We start from the raw sequence: 9,747 nt of genomic DNA on the forward strand, positions 1-9,747 counted from the left end.
TAGGGTGGTAGGAACTGAAATCCGGTGTCTAAGTACTAGAAAGGAGTACTCGATGCACGTTGGAACAAAAAACATCGATATATCATACTTTAAGATTCAACTGTAAATGCTGAAGATAAAACTGAAAAATGTAAAATGGCCAACCCTACAGTTGGCAAAAAAAAATATAATTTTTTTGGTACGAAATCGCCTTGATTATACTTTACAACTCAGGGGAGTACGGCGAACTATTTTTTCTGGTACGGTCTAATGTACACACATACATATGTACATACATATATAAGTATGTAAATACTCGAAAAATATTTCCTAAACAAAGTGTGCGATCAAAAGTGATTGTTTTTGCATTCAAATTATTCATATTCAATTTGGCGCCCCCAATTTCGCATACCATTTAGCCGAATACAAAACAAAAAAAAAATCACTTTTCAGAACTTTCAAGTTTTGCAATCAGCAGCTTTTTTTTTACTCGCCAAAACTTGCAAACTATTTCTTGTTTTGCATGCAGTTATGCATTATGGCGCTGCCACAAATAAATTGGACAATAGAGGTCAATAAATTGGCAATTAAATATTAGCGCTGTCATGGCTGAGTTGATTTGGCGAATTGAAAAACCAGAAACAAAAAACAAAAAAAGAAAACAAATACAACCAAATTTCGGCCATAACAGGCCAACTCATTGAAAGTTCGCTGAATGTTATTATGAATATGGATTTGCACTTTTATTCAGGCTGCTCAATGGCCACAGGCGCAGCAGCAAATTTTTTTTTTTTAATTTTTTTTTCAGATTTTTTGGGTAATTTTTTTCCAATTATTCATATTTTCAGTGGCTTGTTTCTATGTGTACATGTCAATTTACATGTGATTGGTCAGCCTTTTGTGGCTTTGTCGCTGTTTATGAATATTTCTTGTTGTAAGAAAAATTGAATTTTCGGCCGCTTATTACGGGGCGAGCCCAGCATTTCTGTAAATTCCATGCCAAAAAAATGAGAGTAATATATTCATGTTTAATATACAAATTGGTTGCATAATTTTGAATTGAAACGGCCGAAGGGTCATTAAAATTGCTAAGATTTTTTTTTTTCTGGAAATAAAGGGTGGGGCTTGCCGGGCACAGTCTTATTTATAGCAGAACAATGGAGTCACGCTTACATATTTTTTTGTGTACTTTTGAGTTGTTACGTATGCAATTATGTAGGTCTAAAGTAGTAGCTCTGTTAAACTTGAAAAATGTGTAATTTTGAAAAACAGTTATGACTCAGAAAAATTAGAACAAACCGCGATCATTTTAGTTACATATATGTACATCCATGGATGCTCATGAATACCAAAAACCTATCAGCAGTTATCTCCCACCACATTACATATTTCGTGATAGCCCCCCGTCCCCCTCCCCACCAACTAGCTACTCGAAATTATAGCATTCGTCTCTCACAAATCATTAAAGAAAGAAATCAGAGTTGCACATTAACTTTTTTATGGCCAAAAATGAAAATTGCGCAGGTTTAGTGAGCAGTGTTTTATTACTTTTTCACACAGTGAAACAATCAGAGATGGCCAATTTATGTATGCATCCACACTCCAATGCATCACAGCGAATATTTGTATGCGCATCTATAGACATACATGTATCGATTTATGTATGTATACACCACAATTGGTGCCTATATGGAAGCCATAACTCTACACTGCACATCGATGAGTGCATATACTTACATATACACTTACATATGTACGCCTATTGATATAAATGGCGGAAGTCAGCAATTTGGCACACTTATGCAACCGCATACATAGATACATACATATGTATGTAAAACCATAAATATTCGATTTTGGCAACAAAAGTACAATATGAGAAATTTTAGTGTCTGTTCATTAAGTGTTGCCGGCGTTAAAAAGATGCGATTGTTCGGGTTGTAGTGAGTTATGAGATGCTGCATTAAATTGCAGTACGAGTTCATATGCACAAATGGCACAAAAAACTACTCAGAGTAATAAAATATATATCGCACACGATCTTCAAAAGTGACACAACTCAAAATTACACGTTCGTCAGAAAATGCGAGAAACTATTTCGTAGCTCATGATAATCATATAGGCTCCAATATTTTCTGAAAGTTAAATAAAAGCTCTATGTACATTTTCAAAATGCCGAATTTTGAGTTGTGCCACTTTTGAAGATGTGTGCGATATATAAATTCGTTAGCTTTATTTTCTAAAATACAAGAAAATTGTATCCCTTTCGGTGTTAGTGTTTTCTATCTTCGAAATTTAGGGCCGAGTGAGAGCTTTAGATGGCTTGACATCCTGAGAAGTATTGACCACGAATATTTCCGCCCCTTTCCTTGCCAACTAGTCGGACACGTCTCTGTGCACAGTGAACAAAAAAAAAACAAAGAAGGAGCATTTAGATGCCAGCAGGTTGAGAGCAGCCTGTCTGTCAGAATCTAAAGTGATAGGCTGTTATGGAGGAGCTGAAGCTATGATCCACCGAGAGGTGGTGTTTAGTTCTGCCTGAAAAATGCTACGGTGCACCGCGGTGGTCCGGTAAGTGAAGACGGGGGCTTAGTGCAGGTCGCTTAGCATGGAATCATCGTAAAACCTTCCTATTTTTGGCTCTCTGGGATTCCAATGCTTTTTTTTTGCAGAGCAGGGTTTGGAAATCCAAAGTCTAGTTAAGTTGCCTTTACATGGGTCGATTATCTAGTCGATTTTTGTCGTCCAACCAAAATCGAACCATGCAAATGGCAACTCAACCGTAAAATGTAAGTTCTTTGGCCGTGTAAAGGCAGCTTTAGGATTTAACGTTCAGAATTGGAGCAGTTTTGAGGGCAAGGTGAGAAGAGTCATAACTGATAATTTTTCAACACTCAAATTCTCTTTGGGCCAGTTTGTGTACCAAAGCGACTGACTTTAAGCTCAATTTCCTTTTTAAATCAGGTACGGAAAATAATCATAATTTTTTTAAATAATGTTTATTTTCTTATTATTATTTTCTTCGCTTAAAGATAATAATTATTATTTGGAATCTAATTTTTTCAATTAAGAATAATGATTTACCACAAAACTCAAAAGCTATACTCGCGTGATTTTCGGCGTATCCTTTTCAGATGTAGCGCCATCCTAAAAGGAATTAGTCCCAAAATTTTCAGATCAAAATTTTAGTTGGTTGCGTCTTTATGACCTTTAAAATTTTTTAAATAATCATTATTTTTAAGTAGAAACATAAATTTCAATAATAATTATTATCTCTGAACAAAATATAATTATTTGTGAACGAAAAAATAAAAATCGAACAACAATTACTCTCGTTGAGCGAAAAAAAATAAAACGCAATAATAATTATTATTTTAAACGAAAAAATAAAAGTCATAAAATAATGATTAAGTGCTGATTTAAATTATTTTACTCATAATGATTACCGTCCCTGTTTTAAATACAATTTCAACATGATTTTCTTCGCTGGCCAGTGCATGGATTTCAAAGTTATTTTAAATAATTTAATGGATTGTACTATATTTTTAACCGACTTCACAAAAAGGAGAAGGTTATCAATTCGGCGGAAAATTATTATTATTATTATTTTTTTTTAACTTTGGACCGCGTAAACCGATTTATATAGTGCTATAACAAAACATTTTAAGTTCTTGTATGATTTGTGTACTACATCCGCACCTTACTTTGGAAATTTCTTGGCTTTCGCACCCAAATTGGGAAGAGTCAATCGAAAGCTTACTCATTTTGCGATTGTTCGTAAGTATGTAGTACAAAATGCGACCAAGAGGTCTGCATAGTATGTTTTGGGTTTTTTTTTTCATACCATTGCCCATTGCTCATCGAAAAGCGCGATTAAAAAAAAATAAAAATTCTGCCACCAAGCCATGCACGAGTTCCTACAGCTAGTTTAATCAATCAAGATTGGGAGCAGAGTTTAATGTTGTGCTCATACTGCTTATTTTTATATATTGTCTATTTAAATATTTAGCAACTAAATAATTGCAGTTTCTCTCAAATGCAATATGCCGTCAAAGTTCAAGCGTCTCCATTAGGAAACTATTCGTTTTTGAATAGCGTGTGCTAAGCTTTTTTCTTTAAAAAATTTATATTATTTTCCATCTGATCATCTTCGTTACTTAGTCAATTTTATGCGAGCAAATTTTGCGTTTTTATTTCTTCACGTCGCTTCGTTCATTTCACGCACCATTATTCAGGTCGCAGCTCACAGCTCACAGCTCAAATGCAGCACTCTCATACATACATACATACATACACAAATATAAGTCTGCTCCCCAAACGTTTGGAAAATTATGACTTCCGAGCTATTTAGGTACTCATCGGGGGGAAAAAAATGCGTACATCATTAGCTAAATAATAATTAGATAATTAGCAGCTTATTGTTAAAGTGCCATCTGTGTAGGGAAGTGGCAGCTGCATACTGTTTGTTTGGTGTTTTTTGTGCATTTCGCCTACTTTTTTTTTTTTTTTTGTTACTTTTCCTAGGCCTACGTTTATGCACCTGACAAATGGCACACAACAAATTTTGCAATTAGCAGTAAATTTAAAGGCATTGCAATGCATTGTTGTGACATTTTTTTTTTCGCAACACTAACTTCAATTTTTCATGTTAACCTGTAAGCTTTGGTGATGATCAGTTCAGCTAACAAACCATTTCGTTGACCAACTTAGCAGCGGCTATACATGAATTTGTGATTTGCTAACAAAAAACAAAACAAAAATGCCTATACTTGGCATACATATTTACTTGCCGCCGTACATATGTGTGTACGCCATTAGGTAATCGCATCTTCATATTTAGTTGCGTGGTGAGGAAATGTCGACAGCTTGTCGAGTTGTAACTTTACAGCATTAAAAAAAAATCGAAACTAAAAAAATTCAAAATAAAATATGTATGAAGAACGCAACGAACTTTTGTGACATGTTAATATATTTTGACATTTGCTTGCCTTACTCTCATTTTATATTTATATATGTCTTTGTCAACGCATTCAATACAAGCAATGGTTGAATGACCGCAGTCGGTCAAGGAAGTTATGCACCCACATGCTCGTACGCATAAACATACATAACTGCATGTATATAGACACATTATGGTGCATCACTCGCCATACAAAAAAAAAAATCGGTACTTTTGTTCTATCGGAACTATAGAGTCTATTATAAATATTTTGAGGCTTTCGCAAAAATATTGCAGAAAAGCCTATTTTTTGTACAAACAAAATTAGTTTAAAAATTTAAATTTTTCCGGAAAATCATTTAAAATGATAGAGAAGCTTAAGTTTACAAGGTCTGCATAAAATGTTTAAGAATTGTATTAACGGAATCAAAACGATTAAATTTTTGCAGGTATTTCGAATTGATCCAGCTCACGTAAATCTTAATAGTTTTCCGAAAAATTTATTATTTTTTGATTGCAGTGAAAAAAACATTTCTGTACCTGCTCATTTTCATTTTTTTGTGAGGCACCCTAATGTACATATAACGCATATGTACACACAAAAGCATATATGCAATAAATATTTAGGTGCTAGTTTGTTTATATTTTTCTTTACGATTTTTTGGTATAACAACAAATGAAAATATTGTAATCTGTTGGCTTGTTTGCATTTTTTTGTACTAAATATGTATGTAACAAGTGGTCATTGAAACTCATTTGTGATTTTCTACTTAAGAAGTCAGAGTTGAACGAATTTTTTATTTAGGCTTAGTAGTTCAATTGGCGTTCAAAACACCTCGAGGCAATCGTAATTAAATATTGCGGTCAGTTGCAAAATCGAAAAAGTTGAGAGAAGTAATTCAAAACAATTTGCTCTGATGGGTGACTGAACCCTTAAACATGACTAATTTTTGTGTGAATTTGGCAAAAGAAGTATAAGCAGTAAAAAGGCAACAAAGTACCATATGCGCGTGTGTATGTGCATATGTATGTAAATCTGTATAGTTAAATAAAATGCAAACGAGCCACTTCGAGTTATAGCTGGGGAGCATTGGTGATTGGAAGTCACTCGACTTCTTGAGAAGAAATTCGCCTTTATTGATAAGTACTTTCAATTATTGTATTTATTCTAACGCTCCCCAATCGTTTCGATAGCTTCTTTTGTTTTGGTTTTTAAAACTATTTCAGTTTCGATAATTATGTACTGCTCCATTGAAGCGAGATTCGTTCCCTTCTAGAAGTTTTCACTTCGCTGGAGAATATGGTAGGTGGAAATCATTTTAAAAGTATTAAAAACCAAAGTAAATTCTTACCTACTTGGAAATTTGATGGGCTTAAAACTGTAAACTTAAAACTTTTCTAAAAATTAAATTAAAATTTTGAATTTTTGGTGAATATTTAAAAGTTTCTTTTACACTGTTTTTCGTTTTGGGGGAACCATTCTTCAAAATTTCTCCTGCGCTTTGCACTTAAAAATGCAAATAAACTAATAAAAAATCGGGTTCGACAAATCTCTTCTAAATTTTATTAGTTTCCATTTGAAAAATGTATCAAATCGTATGGAAAATTAATAGTACAAAAGTAGCATCATTATCACTTTTAAATTGCTACTTTTATCGTTTTTGGTGTTGCTATCATTATCGTTACTGTTATTGCTATCGTTATCGTTACTGTTATGGCTATCAGTTTTGTTTTCGCTATTGCTGTCGTTTTTGTTAACGGTATCCTTACAGTCATCGGTTTTGTTATCGTTATAGTTATAGTTGTCAGCATTGTTACCGTTATAGTTATTATTCTCTAGTTATTTTCTGGTTATCTCTATATAAGGGCTGACCCACATAGTGGTTTATTTTTAGAAATCCAAAAAAGGATAGTTTTCGCAATTTTTCCCGAACCGGGTTTCGAGTTATTCGAAAAATTGCAATTTGAAAAAACCGGTGGCCGATTTTTAAAATAAATAAAAAAAAAAACGGATAGACCGGGTTTATTTTAAATACGGTAAAATGCGTTTATTGGTATGAAATCATGACCAAAAATTACGATAAAACTATTAACAGCTTTTATTTAGAAAAGAGCAAAGAAAAATGAGTAAGGTTGTTTTTTCTGACTTTTTTCGGATTGAGAGGAAGGGTCCAGCAACCCAAATAACCTAGGATATAATTTTAAAACTATTTAGGAGATTCTCTTAAATTGGAAAAAGCCTTGAAAACTTCGAAAAAGTCAATACTTTTTTTGAGAGGTCAAGATTTGTATGAAATGAAAAATACCGGTTTGTCCGACAAAAAAATCTGGTTTATTCGATATTCGAAAAATCAGGATCTTAAAAAACCGCCTAAAGAGATAAAAAAGAAAACGGGTTTTCAAGAACTCGGCGACGATTTCGGGCTCTATCTCACGAATGGCTTGCTCGATATTCGCCTTAAGGGTCCTGAATCGTGAATGGATTTATCGCATAGCATCAGTCCTTCACGGCGCCCGATAAAAAAAGTTCAACACCCTCAAATCGCAGTTCCCAGGTGGCCAATTAAATTCCCGGCATAGAAACATCGAAGGTAAAGAGGGCTAAGGCAAGCGCCTCCTTGAATTTATCGGTAGCGTTGGCACTGGGATGACCCTAGGGACGCCTTGGTAGGGCGAGCAAACAATAGCAAAGGTCTATAACATATCGGCGATTAGGGATTTGCCTAACTTATCAAGGACACAAATATTTAAAATAGGAGCTACCGTCATGGCGTACTGGCTTGTTGGAAAATATGCAGCAATACATACTATTACAGTACTTCTCTTTATTAGAACATGCATAGCTATCAGCTGGAAGTTAACGATGAAAGCGTGCAGCATTTACTGTGTGAAGAATTTGAAAGTAACTGAAGCTAACGCGGACGAAACATATGAATTATTTAGTCTGTTCCAATAGCAGTCCGGTTTACAGGATTTAGTCAGAACTTACAGGAAGTCGTTCCTATTGACATAAAACCTGTAAGTGGGAACACATTTGAGAGAGTAACTGAGCAACTGTTCCTAGTCAGAAGTTACAGGATTTAGTCCGGAGTATTTTTTCCTGTAAGTTCATGAAAAGTGTCAAACGATCAGCTGATTTACATGTGCAAACAAAAACTGAAAGCGGTGAAAGCTAAGAATCTTTTATTTGTTAAAAAATGGAAGTAAACAACGAAATATTTGAATATGTATAGATTTTAATAATTATTTAGTGCTATTTCAGCTAAATCAGTGTTGTACAAATGACATGTAAACAAACCGACTGACGTTTTTACAGGAAATAGTGCTTTTTGCGTTCCTATGCACTTATGCATCTGTTCTCCTTTTACTCTCATTTGAGAGCGTAAAATTGTAGTTTGACAGTTCCACAGGTTTTAGTCCGAAGTTCAAAGGAACAGACTAATTAGGAAGTTTATCGTCTGACTCTGTTTTCGTGGATGTGGAGGTGTAGAATTAGTGAAGCCTTTCACACTCTCTGAAAAATCTTTAGCAACAGTCCAGTTTACATAATTTAACATAGGAAAAAAATGTTGTCCGTCACAAGTAAGCTAATCGACTAGTTGAATGTTTTTGATTAGTAATAAATTGTAAGCAAACTTCACTGAAATGTCTTCGTCTTCTTTACAATAGTTACATGACTTTAAAGCACTTCCATCATAATTTCCATATTCTTTCAGAATTGCTTTTATTATGCAATGTTTGTAATATTTTTTATAATAATTTGTTTTCGCATAAGTTTTTTTTCCAAGTAGTGTTACCAATGTAAAATGTTTATGTGAGGTTGTAAATTTAATTTTCAGTAGATATCTCATTCGTTTGCTTCGTCGTGCATGCAAATTGTATTTGTTTTCATTACATATACATACATACATATATGTGTATATTTTTTCAATATTGAGTGACATCCTTGGCCGCGTTTACGGATGATTTTGGTCGTCAGCATTGTGGTAGTTTTATTTATAAAATGCATTTAACTGCACGTACATACATATGTACATATGTTTATGTGTGTGGAATACTTGAGTACAGTGTTTAACAATTTTTTTTGACTTAACTTGAATGAAAAAATAAATTTTTGCTGCAGAATTTTTATGAGACATCCAAGTAAGAATTTCGATGCGCCTTAGGATGCATTCACACAGAATTCCGAGTGGTGCACCCTTATGAAGAATTTAGTTGTTTCGTGATAGGGAAATAAGCTTTGAGTGTGAAGATTCTAATAACATTTATGAGGCTACAGTTAATTGAAAAGCAAAGAAAAAATATAGCAGGAACCGAAAATAACCGTTAAATATTAAGATTTAATTCATTATTTTTTTAATTGTTATTTCGGTCAAATTTAATCGTTATTTTGGATTTTTATTTTTTAACCGTTATAATGGAGAGTGCGTTGTATGACCGATTTAAAGCTTTTATAATCTAGAAAATCTGAAAAAAATAAAAAAAATAAAAAACTACGCTCAAAAACTGATAAAAAAAATAACGATTATTCTTGAAAAATAAAAATTATAAAATAATAAATTTGATTGTTGTTGACGAATTATATAGCAGTGTATAATGTCTATAATGTTGCCCAGGTGAATATACCAGGAGCAGTAGGGACTACTTGGCAAAAGAGAGACGCAATTGGCGGAAACAAATAAAAATAATTGAGCGTATTCTTGTTTTTGTGCAAGTCACAAATGTGAAATTTTCCTATTGTTTTTTTATACAAAAATTTAAAATTTTTATATTTCAACTTATAAAAGACACTGCATTAGAAAATTTCCATAAGGTTGCTGTGAAAATAA

This window comes from Rhagoletis pomonella, unplaced genomic scaffold (genome assembly GCF_013731165.1).
Source record: "Rhagoletis pomonella isolate Grant_MI unplaced genomic scaffold, Rhpom_1.0 Rhpom_scaffold_00007, whole genome shotgun sequence".
NCBI classification, from domain to species: Eukaryota; Metazoa; Arthropoda; class Insecta; order Diptera; family Tephritidae; genus Rhagoletis; species Rhagoletis pomonella.